The sequence below is a fragment of the Hyperolius riggenbachi genome, chromosome 2, assembly GCF_040937935.1.
Source record: "Hyperolius riggenbachi isolate aHypRig1 chromosome 2, aHypRig1.pri, whole genome shotgun sequence".
In the NCBI taxonomy this organism is placed as follows: Eukaryota; Metazoa; Chordata; class Amphibia; order Anura; family Hyperoliidae; genus Hyperolius; species Hyperolius riggenbachi.
Window position 1 is genome coordinate 316,328,594 of NC_090647.1, and position 21,000 is coordinate 316,349,593.

General features: G+C 41.4%; 1 protein-coding gene and 1 long non-coding RNA gene across 4 annotated transcripts in view; one reads left to right on the forward strand and one right to left on the reverse strand.

Moving 5' to 3' along the window:
• LOC137546552 (uncharacterized) overlaps positions 1-1,093 on the reverse strand; it is a 91,101-nt gene extending 90,008 nt beyond the window's left edge. For all 3 annotated transcript variants that reach the window (XR_011026283.1, XR_011026284.1, XR_011026286.1), the window contains exon 1: positions 965-1,093. This is a non-coding gene — a long non-coding RNA (uncharacterized lncRNA). The remainder of the gene's footprint in view (positions 1-964) is intronic.
• The window catches only part of MECR (mitochondrial trans-2-enoyl-CoA reductase), a 69,053-nt gene that overhangs the window by 9,401 nt on the left and 38,652 nt on the right, over positions 1-21,000 (forward strand). The gene's annotated exons all lie outside the window — the stretch shown is intronic.

The window sequence follows — 21,000 nt, forward strand, 5'->3', positions numbered from 1 at the left end:
TTTAGGGGACCCACCGTAAATCCCCATAGAGAATTTGAGCTGTGCTGAAAACGGAGCGAATTTCCGCTTTCAGCCTGTTTAAACACCCACAAGTCATATATCTATGGAAAGCTCTGAATCTGCTCTAACGAATGGTGCCACTTTCGGTGAGAAAAAGCCGAAACTCACCGTGTACGAGGCGCCGAACGGCCGCGATCGCGGCTCCGTCAGCCATCTTGACATCTGTGATGCTCCTATTTTTCTCCCTCCTCATTGGAGGGATTGTTAGCTGGGGGGGGGGGGGGGGGGCGTGCCAGAGACTGCTCTCTCACAAGACTCACATGTTACTATGTCTACCGACCTTCAGGGCTGTGAAAAATAATAGTTTGGCCGAATGAAATTAAACTGTGCCGAACAGATGGGAGCAGGAGGATGTAATTTCCTATCTGCCAACACACACCGCCCAGCGCAGTAGTAATAGGAACTAAGCCAGTAGAAAACATTTCACTTTGTTTTTTTTTTTTTTTTTTCCCTTCTCTCTGGCACGCCCCCAGCTAACAATCCCTCCAATGAGGAGGGAGAAAAATAGAAGCAGCACAGAACCAAGATGGCTGACGGAGCCGCGATCGCGGCCGTTCGGCGCCTCGTACACGGTGAGTTTCACCTTTTGCTCACCAAAAGTAGCATCATTCGTTAGAGTAGATTCTCAGCTTTCCATAGATATATAACTTGTGGGGGTTTAGAAGAGCTGAAAGCGGAAATTCGCTCCGTTTTCAGCACAGCTCAAATTCTCTATGGAGATTTAAGGTGGGTCCCCTAAAGTAGACTAGCTCCAAAAACTGTTTTAATTTCCTTCCACTTTTTAGCAGAAAAGCTTTAGATTTATTCTGGTTTTGGGATACTTCCTGCAGTTCAATTGCAGGTTTCAGAATTTGGGTCTATATAAGATATATAGGTAGAAAAAACGTTTTGTAAAAAATTATACCTTTTAATGGCTAACTGATGGAGTTAAATGATGCAAGCTTTCTGGGATCTAGTCCCCTTCTTCAGGCATATTTCCAGATGTAAGCTGAAGTAAAACACTGATGCCAGTAAATGGTAAACAAGAAGATGACAGTTGTGCTGGTTACTGTTTATCCGTTAGGTGTCAGGTGATCAGCAGGCTGGAGCCAGTGAGTTAGTGCAACCATACATAAAATCCAGCAGGTTTCTGAAGATCATGAAGCCAAATCAATCATGTTACATAAGGAATAATGAATCATGTTCCACAATTTAAACCTGTTAATGTCTTGAACATTTTCATACATTTGTACTCAGAAATTTTTCTTGATTGATCATTTTTGAAGTTACCCTTAAGAACAAGTACTTTTAGATCTTGCATGCTGTGTCCTGGTTCACAGAAGTGTTGGCCCACTGGTGTGTCCATTTTACCCACATTGATTTTAAAGCGGTGATGGTTCATTCTTGTGCGCAGTTTTTGTCCTGTTTCTCCTATATAGATTCCTCTTGAGGGGCATTTCATGCAGGGTATCATGTATACAACATTGGATGACTCGCAGGAAAATTGGTCTTGTATTTGATGATATTTCTGTGAGTTTGGTATTTGTATTTGGCTTATGCCCAAAATATAAGGGCAGGTCTCACACCTTGTGTTATTGCAAGGTAATGTGCCTGGAGTTTCTGGTGTAGATAATGCACTTCTGATAATCATTTGTCTCAAATTGGGAGGTTGTCTGAAAGCAAGCAGTGGTAAATCAGGAAAAACTTCTTTCAAGCGTTTGTCTTTGTGGAGTATCGGTTGTAGGGCTTTTGATATCTTCCTCAGTGTCTTTTTAATTTTGGGTTGTAGGTTACCACAATTGGGATTCTGTTGTTTTCAGTCTTTGGGGTGTACTTCAACCGTTCCTCGCTTGATTTTAAAGTTGCTCTGTGTATTTGATAATCAACGATTTGTGGATGATATCCCTGATCTATGAATATATTACGTAGTGACATAAGTTGTCTGTCTCTTTCCTCTGAATTAGAACATATTCTGTTATACCTCAGAGCCTGGCTGTAAACGATAGATTTTTTTTTTTTTGGTGTGTTCTGGGTGGAAACTCTTCCATTTTAGGTAAATATGCCAGTCAGTTGGTTTACGGTATATGGATGTTTGTAATATTCTATCTTGTATACAAATTGTGGTATCCAGGAAACTGACATGGGAGGTTGAAAAGCTGAGCATTAACTTGATGTTCTTGTGGTACTCTGAAAAGTTTTTGTGGAATCTGATTAATTCTTCCTGTGATGCTGTCCAGATTAATAGGATATCGTCTATAAATCTGAAGTAAGACCATGGTTTAATTTCACAAAGTGAAAGGAAGTTTTCCTCTAACTTGGTCATAAATAAATTTGCATACTGGGGTGACATTCTACTTCCCATAGCACTGCCCATTGTCTGTAGATATATATCATTCCCAAATGAAAAATAGTTGTGAGTTAGTATATACCTGATAAGTTAAAGTGTGGGCTCTGTTGGTAGATCATTAAGCTGAAGGAAATGTTGGCAAGCTGCAATACCGTCCTCGTGTGGAATATTGGTATAAAGGGATTCAACATCCATTGTAGCCAGGATAGCACCCTCTGGGATCGGACCCATGGCAGTCAATTTGTTAAGGTCAGTGGTGTCCTGGATGTAGCTGGCTGTATTCCTTACCATGGGTTTAAGAATGTTTTCTACCCAACCAGATATCTTTTCTGTTAGTGTCCCCAAACCAGAGATGATAGGACAACCTGGATTTCCTTCTTTGTGTATTTTTGGTAAGATGTTGAAGGTGCCTATTTTAGGATTAGCTGGTATTAATGTAAGTATGGTAGATCATTTTGAGGAAAGATCATTAAAGGGACACTTAAGTCAAACAAAAAAAATGAGTTTTACTCACCTGGGGCTTCCAATAGCCTGCTGCAGCTGTCCGGTGCCCTCGCCATCTCCCTCCGATCCTCCTGGCCCCGCCAGCAGCCACTTCCTGTTTCGGTGACAGGAGCTGACAGGCTGGGGACCCGAATGATTCTTTGCGTTCCTGGCCACAATAGCGCCATCTATGCTGCTATAGCATATATCATTTACCATATAGCAGCATAGAGGGTGCTAATGTGTCTGGGAACGCGAAGAATCACTCGCGTCCCCAGCCTGTCAGCTCCTGTCATCGAAACAGGAAGTGGCTGCCGGCAGGGCCAGGAGGATCGGAGGGAGATGGCGAGGGCACCGGACAGCTGCAGCGGGCTATTGGAAGCCCTAGGTGAGTAAAACTCATTTTTTTTTTTTGTTTGACTTAAGTGTCCCTTTAAGCATATTTTTCAATTCCCTTGAGTATTGCAACGTGGGGTTTGTTTCTAGTCTTTTGTAGTAGGTGTTGTTGGAGAGCTGTCTTTTTGCTTCTTGAATATAGCTGGATTTATCCAAAATCACTACAGCACCTCCTTTGTCAGCTCGTTTAATTACTATGTTGTCATTGCTTTTAAGGCTCAGTATTGCTTTCCTTTATTGAATATTGAGGTTGTAGAGTGTCTGTTTTTCTGTCCAGTATCTCTAATTTGATTCTTTTTCTGAAGTTGTCGATATACTCTTCTAATTTCTTGTTCCGCCCTGATTTTGGTGTTCAGGTACTGCTCTTTTTGGTTTTGCTATTTGCAGGTTCAGTATCTTCAAATGATGAATAATTAGGTCTGTTGTGAAAAAAATCCTTTAGCCTTATCCTCCGAAAAAATTCTTCCATGTCACTACAAAATTCTATTTCATCAAATCTTTTGGTGGGGCAAAAAGTGAGTCCTTTAGATAGAACCGCTAATTCACGTCTATATAAGAAAAATAATCTTCTTTGACACTTACATGCTTCTTAAAGAGGAGCTGTTGGGTATAAGGTCTCAGAGAAAATAAACACATATATCAGTAGCTAAAGATTGGCTGTACTTACATTACATATGCATTTCACTGTCCACGTTTGTACTTCACAGAATTTGTATATAGTATATGCAGAGATAGATGCTCCTGACAGCTCATGGCAGGTTCCATGTTTTTCTGTCAAATGTGTCGTCATGTCCTGCCTGCTTCCTGATCACAGAAAAGCTCGTACTGAATAACAGTGTGCAGTGAATATTAATTATTATATAGGAACAATAGCTATTATATAGGAATATAATATTAATAGGAACAATAGCTGACTCCTGCAGTGTACTCTACCCGGAGATTTATCAGTGCTACGCGCTGGACTGATTACAAGCTGCTGTAACGTCTCATTAGCAGCCGAGGGGAGGGCCCCAGAATGCTTTGCAGTATAGTATGCGGCTTGCGTCCTCTTAGGTCTAACAGCTTTTCTGATAAGAACACATCAAAGGTAAGAGAGATTTTTATCTTCAATAATGCCTTTATGGCTTCCTTCTAAACTGTTTAACACAGGAGAATAGAGGTTTAAATTAGCTTCTGCAGCCTGACAGTTACTCTTTAAAGAGGAACTTCAGCCTAAATAAACATACTGTCAATAAGTTACATTAGTTATGTTAATTAAAATAGATAGGTAATCTCTTACCCACCCTGTTTTAAAAGAACAGGCAAAGGTTTGTGATTTCGTAAGGGCAGCCATCTTTTTGGTTGAAAGCAGGTGACCGAGAGCATAAGACACAATTCCAACTGTCCTGCGTCCTGATCACCCCTCCCAGTTGCTAGGCAACGTATAAAACAATAGGAAATCCCATCATGCTTTGCACAGCATCAGGGGGATAAAGCCCGGGCAGTTTTCTTTGATGGGGCGGAGCTTAGCTAAAAATGCAGCTAAAAATGAGGCTTCTATAAGAAAAATAAAGTCCTGATGCTGTGAAACTGTAAAAGAAACACCAAGACTTTTCAGTTCTGCTGAGTAGATTTTTAGTCTGGAGGTTCACTTTAAGGAATGGTGCCACAGCTATTACGGTTTCAGTTCAGTAACCAAGTAGTAAGCTTATAGTATGAGTGCAAAAGTCAGGGAGGAAAAGGGAAGTCTGCCACTCTGGGATGCTTTTTATACCCAATTACTGTATTTTTCAGACTACGACACACTTTTTTTTTCTCTACCCAAAATGGGGGCGTTGAGTCAGTGCGTCTTATAGTCCGAAAACATACGGTATCACATAAATCTACACACACACACATGCTTACATGTCCAGCGCCTGCTGAATCCTCTGCTCTTGCATGGAGAAAGTGAGCGGCAGCTGTCTCCCCACAACTTGCCTCTCTCCCAGTGGCGGACATCTGCCAGCTTTCCCAGCTCCGGAATTCCTCCTGTGTGTTGTTACTAAGCTGCAGAGACTAGGCTAGTCATTCAGCTGCCACAGCTACTCTTTCATTCTTCAGGTGGGAGATGGATGCAGCTGGAGACTGGGGCGGGAGATTGGGCTGGAGACTGAGGCAGTGGCTGTACTGCCAGGGGGCTGTGGAGGTCGTGGTCGCCATCGGGTAACAGTTCCTACATTCATCACGTGACCTCGCTGAAAGAGCTGGGGACAGGAACACATGTGAACACCCGGCAAAGCATCTCAGCACTGGATGGAGCATGCCACTAGATAGGTGAGACGGGTTTCCATCGAAGCTGTGAGGTGTAGTGTCGCTGTGATTGTAGGTGTGAGTATAGCTGGCAGTGTAGTTAGTGCTGGAAGTGTAGTTAGGAGTGTAATGAGTGAGTGTAGCTGGAAGGGAAGCAAGGGTTAGTGTAGCTGGGCAGTGTAGCTTTGATAGGGATAGTTTGGGGGGAAAAGGGCCATAAGGCGCCCCTGCACTGTAGACGCACCAGGTATAGTATTCTTCCGCCCCCCCCCCCCCAATTTTTGCCCCCTAAACCTAGGTGCGTCTTATAGTCCAAAAATATGGTATGTTACTGAACTGTTGTCAATTAACTAAATTAGATATGAGATGTACTACCACTTGTTTTTTCAGCATTACACAACTTCTTCAGTCTCTTTTTATCATAAAATTAGCATATATTTTTCATAAGCCAATAACATTTCTCAGTTTCAACATTTCAAACATAAGTATAAGAATACAAAAACTTTCAGGCTATCACCATGAATTTTTAATGTGTGTGTATCTCTACAGCCCCGTACACACTAGATTAGATAAGTCAGCTGAGGTGGCCAGTAACTAACGCCTCTGCCAGTAATCCTGTGTGTGTATGTGTACAGCAGCGCCCAGCCAGCGATCCGGCGGGGGCGGATCAACTCGTCCAAGCAAAGGTCATTACCTTTGTTGGTGCCCATAGATGCACCTACCGTGTGACATATCAGCGGCGCCCCACTGAAACATGCGTTCAACATTTTTTTTTTTTTTTTTTTTTTGCAGACTGTGACTGGATTTGCTAGAAATGGCTAATTTCAGGAATTCCTCCTGTGTCTTATAGAGACTCTGTAACAACATTTGCAGCCTTATTTCTTCTATCCTATAAGTTCCTATACCTGTTCTAATGTGGTCTGTCTTACTGCAGCCTTTCCTAGTTGCACAGTGGCTATATTATCTCTGTTATATAATCTAATCTTCTTTCCTTTGTCAGCTTTGTTGGGCTCAGGCAGGAATGTACTGCTCTGCTTGTGATAGGATAGAAGTTATACACACCCTCTCCACGCCCCCTGCAGGCTCTGTGTGAGTCACAGACTGAGCTCCTCTCAGCCTATCACAAGCTGGTTAGCAGCCATGTCTTTTGTTTGTAAAGAAAAACCAAAAGTTTGCTTTCTTAAAACAGAATTTGCGATAATTCAGGTTGGAGTGAGCTTGAGATGTCTCTCAGTAACACTGCCTTAAACTGGCAATTACAAGCCAGGATTTCAGCAGGGAGTGGCAGAAATAGCACAGAGGGGCCCAGGAGAACATAATGAATAGAATGGTATACTTTTTATTGTAAGAATTTTAGAGTACAGATTCTCTTTAAAGTTAACATAGATGTTTACTTGTAGGTTTTCTATGTGTAGGAGGATATGTGCCATTACGTATGACTAGAAATGTATGTACTTTTTAATCTTTTTTTTCAACCTCATATGCCTCTGCACTGAAATTCAGTTTGAACATTCCTGTGTGGAACCAGCAGCCCTCCTGAATGTTCCATGTGTTGGGAAATGCCCATTATAAAGATAGACGTCCACTCCACAACCAACTACAAAGCTTGTCTTCTTGATTAAAAATCCCCTGTTCTGGACTACTGAGAGTCCTTAATCATGGCTGCTGCCATGATTTTCATGTGATCTGACAGGTGTATGGCTCAATTGCAATGTGCGTCAAGAGGAAAAAATTTGAATTGTGCACAGAAAATAAAAATGCCTAGCAATTGCTTTGTGATTTTCCTTTGTTCCCATACTTTACAAAGGACCAACGTTTGCAATTAGGAAAAAATGTGTTGCAAAAGCACTGCAGTAATGGCAATGTTACTGTTCTGTTTCTGGTGTTTTGTGATCCACACGCAATTGGAATCAGATAGCAAAGAGCTGCTAGGGGAAAAGAGCTTTTTGTTGTTTGAGTGCTGATCGGTCCTACTCTGACCAAATACAGTAACCAAGCACATCTGCAGTTAATGGCGGTGGTTGAGCTGCATACTCCTGTTTACTAAATGGCGTTTATAAGCTTGGGGATGACAACTGGAAGGTGCTGGCATACGTCAGTACAGAATGGTAATAACCAGCACGATCAAAAAGACTGTGTCAACAATATACATAAATTATCATGTGCCTGTGTAGAGTGCTGTTGACCTTTCCACTAGTGGCTGACATGGACTTTCACAAGGCACAGATTCTAAGTGGTTACTGTTCTTCACCAGAGAACTCCATAAGAGTCGATGGGCCACCATCCCTGCAGGACAGTGGACTACTTTCCTGCAAATAACCATCACGTCACAGCCCCTGGCATTGCTCCACCAGTGACACGAGAACAGGTGACATGGCAGTGAGGAGATACTGTATCACTATGAAGTCAAAAATACAGGGCCGAGGTCAGGGTTGGTGGATAACAGGCTTAGACCAAGCAAGAGACTAAGGTCACAGCAAGGACAGAAGAGCTGTAAACTAAACAACCAACTCACTTAAAGAGACTGCTAAAAAAAATAAATAAAAAAAAAAGCCTCTGGGGGTTACTCATCTCAGGAGGGGGAAGCCTCTGGATTTTAATGAGGCTTCCCTCGTCCTCCTCTGTCCCATGGTGGTCTCGCTCTGGCCCTTCCGAATGCACAACCGACAATTTGTCAGGCTGTACAATATTTTCTGGCTCCAGCGGGGGCGCTGTTGCGACTCAGCTCGGAAATAGGTGGAAATAGCCGATCCCAGTCTGGTCCGCTCTACTGCGCAGGCGATTTGCGCCTGAGCAGTAGAGCGGACGCGACTGGGATCGGCTATTACCGCCTATTTCAGAGAAGAGAGACGCGCCTGCGCTGGAGCCGGAAAGGTAAATATTTACATGGCTGGCATGTAAATATTTACCGTCCCGGCTCCAGCGACTTGTACACACATTACAACCTGCATGATAAATGGTTAGATTGATCCTCTGGTTGGATCTGGCAAACAACCTGTTATCAGTTGGTCATCAGGTTGTTTGCCAGCTGTACGCACACCCAACTTTTCTTCCAACAGACACGTTTGGAAGATAGTTGGACAGATTGTTGGTAGATGTGTAAGAGCCTTTACCCTGTAGTCTCCTCCCCTAATGTCTCCACCCCACGACCCTCTAGACCAGTGATGGCTAACCTTGGCACTCCAGCTGTGGTGGAACTACAAGTCCCATGAGGAATTGCAATAATCTGACAGCTCTAAGCATAACTCGGGGAGGCAGAAGCATGATGGGATTTGTAGTTTTGTCACAGCTGGAGTGCCAAGGTTAGCCATCACTGCTCTAGACTGTAAATTTGCAAGGTCAGGGACTTCTCCCTAGTGTTTCCTTTTACTGTTGTATTTTATCCACTGAACATGTACCAGTATGGTCTCAAATGCATGTTAACTTTGTATATATTTGTACTTGTTTTTTGGATGTTCTGATTGTAAAGTGTGTTGCTCATTTATCTATGCTCCCCCACTATTGTCTGTTTTGTACTGTGTACAGCGCTACAGATTATGTTGGTGGTATGTAGATTAAAAAAATAATTCCTATTCAGCAAAGTAAATTTTGCTTTCAACAGAGCGATCAAGCATTGATTGACCCTGTATTGTACTGTACGAGGCAATACAACCTTATGGGGCCATCAATCTTACATTGCTTCTGCCCTACCCCCTTGCATGTAGATTTTGATAGGTCCGATATTTTGATCAATAAACTGCCCAAAATTGATCTGATATATTAGGGCCATATGATGAGTGTGACATACAAGTATATGGGCATGTTCACATCTATGCACGTGAAATGTATTAATTCCATGGCAATTCGCAAAGCTATAAAAATGGCATGCAGTCAAAGGAGAGGGGAAAACTCCGCACTCAGAATTGTTCAGAGTTGACTGGCAGCATGAATGAAAAATAAGTCACTCACCGCTTCAGCAAGAGATCCGAACTCTCAGCCCATATAGGACTTGCTCACAGTGACAGGACAATCCAAGTCATGAAGATGCAAACAAGAAGCAAGACCTGGACACTGTCCAAGCAAATTTTATTTAAAATCCTGGTTCACAGCCATGAGGCTCATAATTCAATTGCACAAGGCAAAAGAGGCTGGGATACGATGGTTAAGTGTGTGTATGCTAGGGTGCGATGTGGACTGGAACAACCAGGGCCGGTTCTGTCAAGTTCTGTCAACGTTCTGTCAAGGTGAAACACTTGCATCAGGCACAGAGATTACAGGGGCAGCATTTTTGTACTGTGACTGAGGTGAAGAGGTCATCATTGGGGAAATGCAGCTTGCTGTGCTATGTGAGGAGTCGGACAGTGATTAACCACTTCGCATCCAGACCTTGTTTTGTACTTATTGACCAGAGCAGTTTTGACAGTTTAGCTATGTCCCTATTTAATCAGAAATAACTTTATCCCTACTTATGACACAGAAATGAAATATATATTGTTTTTTTCAAGACAAACTAGGCTTTCATTGTATGCCATTTTTCCCCTCAAACTATTTTGTTTTCTATGAATTTTAATGGGAAAACAAAGAAAAAAAATAGAAAAAACATGTATTTTTCAGTTTTACCAATTCCAGTTTAAAAATAAAAAGTGCTACTGTAGATAAAAAACACAAATTTTGTTTACATATTCTTACTGCTTATCACAAAACGTAGATTATGTTCCGGTCACAATTTATGGTGAAGATATTTGATTCTGAAATAATGCTACAGAGTGTATTTTTCACTATGAAATGAGAAAATACAAGTATTTTTAATAGTAAAAATCAATCTCATTAGCTCAGGAAACTTATATTCCCATTCACCAATTAGTGCTGCATCAGATAGTGCCAGAAATGTGCACAGGAGCAAGCCCAATCCTGCACAGCACTGCTTCTGCTACAAGACGTATATCTACTGACCTGTGGCTTAGATGAAGTCCCAGAGGACGTAGATCTACTGACCTGTGGACGAAGCGGTTAAGGAAGGGGGAGGCAGGAGAGCAGCAGTGTTTCATTTGAATTAAATGAATCAGAGTAAATTGTTGGATGCTGTACGATGATTCCAAATTGGGAAGGGGGGGGGGTGCATCCTTACAAGTTTGCCTTAGACAGCAAAAAGTCTAGGACCAGCCCTGGGAACAACAGCTGTTTTGCGTCTACACTGGCGCTGGCTCACGTGCTGGGTCTGTACAAGAGCAGAGGTCTATGTAGATGCAAAATGGCAGTTCTGCTGGTCCAAATTGCACCCTAGCACCCACACTCTGACAACTGGTAGACCAGCCTCTTTTGTCTTGTGCAATGGAATTATGATCCTCATGGGTGTGAACCAGGACTTCAAATAAAACTTTCTTGGACAGTGCTCTTGCTTTTTGTTTGCATCTATAAAAATGATACGCAAGGTTTTATGAGCATGTTGTGCATTGCGTCATGCAACTGTTCTAGTGCATGAACATACCCTAATGCTACCGTTAGTCAGCACCCTTTTCTCTTATAACTTTTTTTAGAATTACTGGTGCAATCTCCCTGGGCCATTGGGTCTTTTGAAAGACTGCTTTCATGAACTCCCTCCCTGATTTGCATAACGTTTTCTCGTGGTGAGCAGAGCATTTGACAGTATATAATAAATAACCTGCAATGGAGAGGGAACAATTGATCTGTAAAATGTAAGGTGAGCTTCCACTCTCAGAATTACCATATTAGTACAAATAAATGTTGTTTTAGAATGATCAAAGTATTAAGTGGAAGTCTGCATTCTTAACGGACGGGACCTGCTGCACATAATACCTTGCCCTCCGCTCCAGTTCACTTGCCTGCCAGTGTTCTAGACAGATGCTGTTGATATCCATCACGATCCATTAACCGTCTTGCTGAAAGGGTTTTGCTTACATTAGCATTAACCTCATGGTGGTTAATCAGTAGGGATGTATGATTGTTGACCTTATTCTCTGAGGATCTTGGCCATTGGCCACAGGACACATCAGGATGTGTTCTGATATGATTCTCACAGTCTCATTGTCTGGGTACCATAGTATGTTTTAATTGCCATAACCAGATATGATTATTTTGAATTTTGAAGGTGTACCCATGACTCAAGTGTTAACGTTCATGTTGATTGATATAGGATGAGGTGTTTAGTTTAACCTGTGATGCATTGGTGCTTGTTATTATCATAGCGGCTGTTTTCGTAATCCCTAGCGGGGTACCAATTTTAAATAATAGAGTAATTAGAGAGGTTTTTATACAAATATTTGTATCAGTCTTAATCTCCTATTTAGGAAACATCATGGCCCATACGCAATTAATTTTCTTTCCTGGGTGATATTTTTATACCTGGAGCCCTTATGCAATTCACTTTTTCTCCTGCATTTTCTCCTAAGTGATATTTTCACCCTTTGTTAAAAAAATGCCTTTTAAATCTACAACAAGCAAGAAAATGCTCAAAATAATTTGATAGTACTTTTTAAATTACTATTTGGTAGTTTTTCATTTGGAAAGTGCTGCAAAGTTATTTTAAAGAGAGGATGAAAAATTATTTCCTAGGAGAAACCTCAGGAGAAAATGTTAATATTGCCTATGGGCCTGTGTGTTATGTTGTCTCTTGTCCTGTCTTTGATGCTTCTGAACAAACATTTTTGTTTGCGGTTTTGTTTGATCGGGACAACAATATCCGAGAGTTTGAATATGCTCATATCCCTGACAACCTTACAGGCGGTAAACCAGGGAGTTGACGGGAATTTTCATAATTATGAATCAGTCCAGCAAAGATGACTTCTGTCTAGAAAAACTGGTGGCTGCACCAAAGTGATGTTGTCAACATTTTTTTTCTTTTTTTTTTTTGCATATTTAATTTGTACACTTAATTTAGGCACAGGGTGAGGCCGTTAGAAACCTTATTCTTGTTGTTGTTATTATTATTCTAACGCTTGTGTAGCACTTTTCTCCTGTTGAAAACGCAAAGTGGCTGTGTTGATAAAGTGATGTTACCGTTGACAAACCGTACCTTCATCTGAGTTTTCAGGGTTCTTCCCCTCTCCTTCCTAACACCTAACCTTCCTAAAGTGGGCTATAGACGTTACTTTGTAGTAGGTGAATAGCAACTACCAATTCTCAACTGCTTTTTTAGTTAGATTCCATTTTGAATAATGGAATGTTTGCTTAGTCTTGGCAAAAAGAACTTGGAATCATATTGCACAATTAAAGTCTAATCTACAGTTAGCTATTAACAATGTGTTATTTGTCAGAGAAAGTGTTCACTGATCAAGGAACTACGAAAAGGAATATACACTACTACAGTACTGATAAACATTTTCATTAATGCTCAAATGAAAAGGCCTCAATTCACGAAGATCATGCCAGAGATAAGGCAAGAGAAAACTTACCACACCACACTGATGGTATTGTCAGTGTTAATTCACTAAAGAAGATTGCCTTACTAAGGTGTAGAGATAAGTTTTCACAGTGAGAGAGTTATCTTATCACTTCGGTCCTAAAGGTGCGTACACGTGCACTACCGCCGGCAACGACGGGTCCTTTAGACCCTCCCGCTGGGCGGACGTTTAGCCGACAGCACGTGTGTACACGCTGTCGGCAGTCTAAGGCTGTTTTCTGAACGATCCGCTGAGTGATCGCACCTGGAATTGAATGGTGTAGAGGGGGCTTAAGAGATCTCACCTTAATTTAAAGGGAACTTAAACTGAGAAGGATATGGATTTTTTTCTTTTAAACTAATACCAGTTGCCTGACTCTTCTGCTGATCCTGTGTCTCTAATACTTTTAACCACAGCCCCTGAACAAGCATGCAGATCAGGTGCTCTGATTGAAGTCAGACTGGATTGGCTGCATGCTTGTTTCAGGTGTGTGATTCAGCCACTACTGCAGCCAAAGAGATCAGGACTGCCAGGCAACTGGTGTGGTTTAGAAGGAAACCTTCATATACCTCTCAGTTTAGGCTCCCTTTTAAAGACAGAGGAGTTATCTTTAGGTTTGCCTGAGGTAAAATGTTTCCTGAATACTACATGCCTTATCACCATGGTGATAACTTTAGAAACGTTATTAAAGACAGTAGATTAGCTTAGTGAATTGAGGCCATTGTCCATAACACAAAGAGAAAGTGACAGGTAATTTCTAAGTTGTCTTAAGTGCTATTATAGAATTATTAGCTATAACACTGGAAGTGTCTAAATACTCGTATGAAGTATTTACAGAGGGAAATATCCAGAGTGCTCCATAGTATAATATACAATCAAACACTCAACTGTGCGTATATAGGGAAACTGCAGTTATATCACCAAAGAAACCAGAGCCCATGAACGCACCAGTTGGCAAAAATATATACAAGAATCTTTTATTAATCATTTCAAATCAAGTTAAATACAAACACATAACATATGAAATGGTGGATGGGAAGACAAAGGGGGAGGGGGGCTGATTATGATAAAACTGGCATAGGGAGCAATTTTGTATGAAGTAGGCAAGCCAAGCCATTTATATAGACAGAATGACTGCATACATTGGATCATCTAGTACATTGTATCCATTGATTTGTCCTTTTGGCTTAAAGGGACTCCGAGCAGTGCAGAAACTATGGAAAGATGCATATCATTTTAAAGCTCTCTTTTTCCTCTTTCCAATGATGTATAAACCGCCGCCCTACGCCTTTTAGTTTTCGCTATTTTCGCGATTGAAATTGCCGCGACCGCGAATTCAATCGCGAAAATAGAGAAAACTAAAAGGCGTAGGGTGACGATTTGGGTGTCGCCAGAAAGAGGAGAAAGAGAGCTTTAAAATGATATCCATCTTTCCATAGTTACTTGTATTAAACAGGACGACACTTTCCCCAGTGTCAGCAGCTCCTTTCAGCAGAATGGAGCTGCTGACTTTAGGAAAAAGTCGCCCTGTGTAATACAATATAACTATGGAAAGATGGATATCATTTTAAAGCTCTCTTTCTCCTCTTTCTGGCGACACCTAAATCGTCGCCCTACGCCTTTTAGTTTTCTCTATTTTCGCGATTGAAATCGCGGCCACGGCAATTTCAATCGCGAAAATAGCGAAAACTAAAAGGCGTAGGGCAGCGGTTTATATATCATTGGGAAGAGGAGAAAGAGAGCTTTAAAATTATATGCATCTTTCCATAGTTTCTGCACTGCTCGGAGTCCCTTTAAAGTGTATTGCTATGTTGGTCAGTTAGACAATCGTAATCGCAAGGTAAGCTCACGTAAGCGGTTTGGAGGGTAGGTAGTCATTAGTTTTAGACTTTTTCATATCTAGGACTATCACAGTGAGTATATACCAGCCTTTTGTAGAGGAGCTATGGGTTGGTTGATGCAATCTATATAGAGAAAAGTGCAGCAGTCAAAGAGCTCCAAAGGATAGCAATCAATGTATTTGCAGCAAAGACTCTCCTGAATGAGTGTTTTGACATAGGTAAAATCCAGGCGGTCACCAAGCATAAAAGATATATATATATATATATATATATATATATATATATATATATATATATATATATATATATATATATATATATATATATATATATATATATATATATATATATATATATATATATATATATATATATATATATATATATATATATGCAGCACAGTCCTACACACTGTTACACTACAGCAGTCCTGTAACAATGCTAAATGAAGTGGGAAAACAAGGTGTTCTCAATACATCATTTGGGGTGTATGTTGCAGTAAGAAGTACAAATTTTAAAATCATTATTCATATGGTCAGGTATGTCTGATAAATATATAGTTGTTTTATATACACCTGATGAAGATGTACAGACTAACCAGCAAGCTCATGGTGAACCAGAACTCATTGGTGTGTGAGGGGCTACAATGGTCCTAAAAGCCCCCTTACTAAAATACTAGGGAAAACAAAAGTTTGCTTTCTTAACACAAAAAGAATTTGCGATAATTCAGGTTGGAGTGACCTTGAGATGTCTCCCAGGGCATCACTGCTGATTATATGCAAATTAACCATTGTTGCCCTTAGAAGCTAAACACATTTCCAGAACCGCTGGAATGCAATGATGTGTCAGCTTGTTAAATTGTACAGAGCCATAATAATCCAACATGCATACAGACTGTTTTGGATTGTTTGATCCTCCTCAGTGCATGGCATGGAGTAATTTGGCTCTAAGTAGTAGGGCTTGTAACACTGAGAGGTACAGACTAACCAGCAAGCTCATGGTGAAACCAGAACTCACTCCAATGAGTTAGTGGTAAGCGCTCTCGCCTTGCAGTGCTGGGTCCCCAGTTTGAATCCCAGCCAGGTCAACATCTACAAGGAGTTTGTATGTTCTCCCCATGTCTGTGTGGTTTCCTCCAGACACTCCGGTTTCCTCCCACATCCCAAAAAACATACAGATAAGTTAATTGGCTTCCCATAAATTGGCCCTAGACTATGACACATGCACTACATGATATAGACATATAACTATGGTAGGGGCTAGATTGTGAGCCCCTCCGAGGGACAGTTAGTGATGACAATATACTCTGTACAGCGCTACGTAATATGTCGGCGCTATATAAATACATAAATACTGTGTAATTAAAGCAGTTTGGGTTTAGTCAGCTGTTCTAGCATTATTCATTCTCCATTGCAGGGTTCATCTTCAGCAAAGTCTACTGTATCTTTATTTATATTTCTGTTGTTGGACCCTGACCTCCTGAGTGTTTTGGAAGCTTTTTCTGCTGTACATTACATTCTCCAAGCTAAGCATTATCCTTGTGCCTGGGGTTGCATCTGCCATCATCCTATGTTTTTTGAAGGTACTTTTTTTTCTGGTGGTGCTTTGCCAACTTTTCAGCAAGGTTCAGGCATTCCCTTAGCTGTGTTTTGTCACTCTTAGTCTGGTAGGGTGTCCGCACCTGTAGAATTCAGGTTTCCTGGGAAACCCTTCCATGACCTAGCTCTATTTATTATGCTAGGCAGTAATAACTATGTGCCACAGACTCCAGGCCGCAATGAACTGGCTGTTTTTGCCAGGTAGCTACTGCTTCCCCACACTAATAATCCCCTCTGCTGTCTTGCCTATGGCCTTTTCACACTGTGCATTTGCGCACTTTAAAAAAAAAATGATTTTAAAAACTATTGTCAATTTTGAAGACTATAGTGTCTTCTTTTTGACAATGCATTTTTTACTAAAAAACAAACAAACCGCATACTGCATTCTTTCAGGAAAATATACACTTTAGTGTACTACATCATGTTAAAACATGCAAATGCACACAGTAACGTGTATTGGTTTGACATAAGAGTTCATGTTGATAGTCTGGCAGATGTGCACTGTGTAGGCCTGATGCTGAGAGGCATGTGACTTCCCTCTGGCATGTGCTGGGCTACTATTTCCCTGGGCAGCAATGCTCTAGGCTAAAGCATGAGGTCATGTCCTGCCAGAGAAAGGCAGACTAGTAACAGTTCCACAAGGCCAACTGGAGCTTTGCCCGAGTTTCAGTACATGCCCAAGTATCAGAGAAGGTGCACAGGCTGGGTCAGGATATTTTCTTGGATTACAGGATGGGGTTAGTCCCATATGAATAGTCATGCAATTAGGGCATGCTCTTTGTCTAGCACTTTATTTAACCATTTAACGGCATTGTAACGTATTAAAACGTCATGCATTACCCTGTTAATGGCAACATGACGTTTTAATACGTCGCGCGTTCCCGCCGCTGCCGCAACCACCGCCGTTTTCGTCTGGTTTCCGCGTTGAGCGATTGGGAAAGAGTATCCGAGCGGTCCTCTACCCAATCGCAATGCCTGGAGTGAATGGATGTGACCGCGAACAGCGGCCGCATCCATTCATAAAACAGGAAGCCGTCACATTGTATTTAAATGTACAAAAAAAATATATATCGGGAAAATGTTCACCAGCGTCATCTTGTGGCCAAAAAGTAAAATTTACACCTACAGACACATACATACTTAACCAATACTAATAAAATTAATAACTTGCATTACCAAAAAAAAAAAAAAAAATATCAAAAATTCAGTTAAAAAAAATACATAAATAGTTGCCTTAGTGGCTCAGCTATTTTAATCTATATTTCTCTAATTGTCATCCGGGACAACCCGAGATCCGGTCCCGCCCAGGATCTGGGGAAACACCAAACCAAGAATTTAAAAGCCCCCGCCCTCCCTCAATCCTCAGTTCATCTGTGTTTCCGTCACGGAAACCCCATTGGAAGCAAGCTCCCATCTATTTTTTTTAAAAGGAAATACAGGCGCTGCTCCAAATAAAAGTATCCTTTTCCAGCTGCTCAGGAGGAAACCACATCCACAATAGGTGTCACAAGATCTAAGCAAAAAACTCCACAGCGCTAGGAAACATCCTGGTATCTGCAGTTCCACCACAGTGTAAACATTAGACAGTGACCATCACCGAGAAAGATGCATCAAAGGGTCACTCACTGTCATCAAAATACCATAGTTTAAAGAGGAACTGTAACATAAAAATATCCCCTGGGGGGTACTCACCTCGGGTGGGGGAAGCCTCCGGATCCTAATGAGGCTTCCCACGCCGTCCTCCATCCGTCAGGGGTCTCGCTGCAGCCCTCCGTGGAGTCCGGGCAGCGGTGACGTCATTATTTACCTTCCTGGCTCCTGCGCAGGCGCTCTGACGGCTTTCCATTCCGAACTACACGGAAATACCCGATCGCCGTCGGGTCCGCTCTACTGCGCAGGCGCAAGTCTCCTGCGCCTGCGCAGTAGAGCGGACCCGAATGAGATCGGGTATTTCCGTGTAGTTCGGAATGGAAAGCCGCCACAGCGCCCCCGCTGGAGCCAGCAAAGGTAAATATTGAAATGACAGTCGGCACAGTCGCCGGCTGTTCGGAGGGCTGCGGAGAGACCCCCGTGGGACAGAGGACGGCGTGGGAAGCCTCATTAGGATCCGGAGGCTTCCCCCACCCGAGGTGAGTACCCCCCAGGGGATGTTTTTAATGTTACAGAGTCTCTTTAATAAAGTTGAAGGTGCATAACACATATACAATAGCTTACTTTATGGGTCCTTTTGACAGGGACCCTCAATAAAAACAAGCGTGTAGTGTATACCAATACACAGTTAAAAGGTCTCACGGATTCAAATAAGTTTGCCCAGTCTCCAGTTCCGACCGGTTTCGGCTTTCCGCCGTCGTCAGGGAACGCTGGAGACTGAGCTACTGGGCAAAATATATAAGGAGTTACCTTGTTAGGTGGTCTGTCAGGCCATTAGAGGCGTAATTACCGGTATGCGTGATTCGCCGGTATGCTCCCTCACTGATAGGTCAAAAAAGTGTCACATGGGCAGCGCACGGGAGCCTGGGATGCGAGTACGTCACCAGGGAATCCCTCAGTGCGCTCCTATTGGACAAAGCGGGCCAGCGCATTAGCATGACGCCGCACAAGGAGGCATCATGACAGCCGCCTCCATGATTGGCTACAAGGCATAATGCACCTTGGGATACGTAGTTTATAACATCCCAAGGGCATCAATATCATGCGCAGCCACAAAATGAATTAATAGCTGCCAATATGAAATTAAAACGATATATAATTACAGACTAAGAAATATGTATAAAAACTATCCATCATGTTAAAACATATATGCATAAAAAAGATTATATCACGTATTGCACAAACATCCTTGATAAATGAAAAAGTACCACTGCCATCTACTGGCCAAAAATAGTCATTACATTCAGGAATTGTCAATAAAACAATTAATGTTATAATCAATATTTAAACCTCTGGGTTGCATGGTTTTAAGGGTGAAAATCCATTTTGTTTCAAGTTTATAGAGGTCTCTGTCCTTATTTGACCCCCTCCAATCTTGTTTCACTTGATCTATTATACAGAACTTCAGGCCGGAGGGGTCTTTGTTATGAGCAATTTTGAAGTGATTAGGGACAGAGTGATCAATTTCAGCTCTCTTGATGTTATATACATGTTCATAGAGTCTTCTTTTGAATTCTCTCTCGGTCTTACCCACATACTGGAGGCCACATGGGCACTCCAATAAATATACGATATATGTACTGTTACAATTTAAAAAACGTCTAATTTTAAAAGTCTCCCCAGTAAAAGTGCTGGTAAATTCAGTAACTTTCCTTGGTTGATTGGTGCATGCACGACACCCATAGCATTTCTTACACTTAAAAAAACCATCCAGCTCCAAGAAAGTGGGGTTACTTATAGGTTGTTTGTATAAAGTGCTGCTGGTAATCCGATTTTGCACATTTGGTGCTCTCCTAAAAATTACTTGAGGTTTATCACTTATTAGCCCAGTAAGGTCATTATCTAATTTCAGAATAGGCCAATGTTTTTCAATCAATTTGGTTATATCTCTATATTGCACATTAAAATCAGTTACAAAGGCACATGTAAACGTATTCTCTACTTTTTCTTTTTTCTTTTGCTGGTCTTGTCCTGCAAACAAATCCACTCTGTTTCTAGTGCCAATTTCGTCACGTAGCTGTATCAATTTCTCATATTCATAACCTTTCTCAGCAAACCTCTCAATTAATATATCAGACTGCCTCAAATAATCATCTAGGTGCGTACAGTTCCTAAAAACTCTCAAAAATTGTCCTGATGGAATTGCCTTGAGCCAACTAGGATGATGGCAGCTCCCTAACGGAATATAACTGTTCCGATCCGTAGGTTTGAAGAAAGTAGATGTACTACATTTATTCGCCTCATTGGTGATGACTAAATCTAAAAAATTCACCTTCTCCTTACTGTATTCACAATTAAAAACAAGGTTATCATGGTTCAGATTAATAAATGTAATAAAATCCTTTAAAGACGCCTCATTACCTTTCCAGATAAAAAATATGTCATCTATAAATCTTTTCCATATAATTAAATTTTCATGTTGCTTGTTGTATATAAAACTATCCTCCCACTTGGCCATAAATAAATTTGCCAGGCTCGGAGCATACCTCGCTCCCATAGCTACTCCTTTGGTTTGTTTATAAAATATACCATTAAAAGAAAAATAATTGTGGCTCATTGCAAAATCAAGTGCTTCTATCAAAAAATCTACCATATTGGTGTTCATACCTGCGGAATTCCTCAGATATGATTCTGCCGCTCTCAACCCTGCCTGTTGTTCAATCACTGTATATAAGGAAGAGATATCTGCTGTTACCAAAAAATATGGTGATGAAAATTCCAGAGTATTTAAAATTTCAATCAAATGTTTGGAATCTTTGAGATAAGAAGGCACTTGCACAACTAATGGCTGCAAAAAGACATCTAGATAGTGTCCCAGGCGGGAGGTGACAGAATTAATTCCACTAACAATGGGCCTCCCAGGGGGGTCTGTAGCATTTTTATGTATTTTTGGTAAACAATATAGTACAGGAGTTCGTATAAACGAAGGTACCAAATACTTGCTTTCCTTGTCCATAACCAGACCCCCTTGTACCCCTCTCTTAACCAGTTCTTTTAGT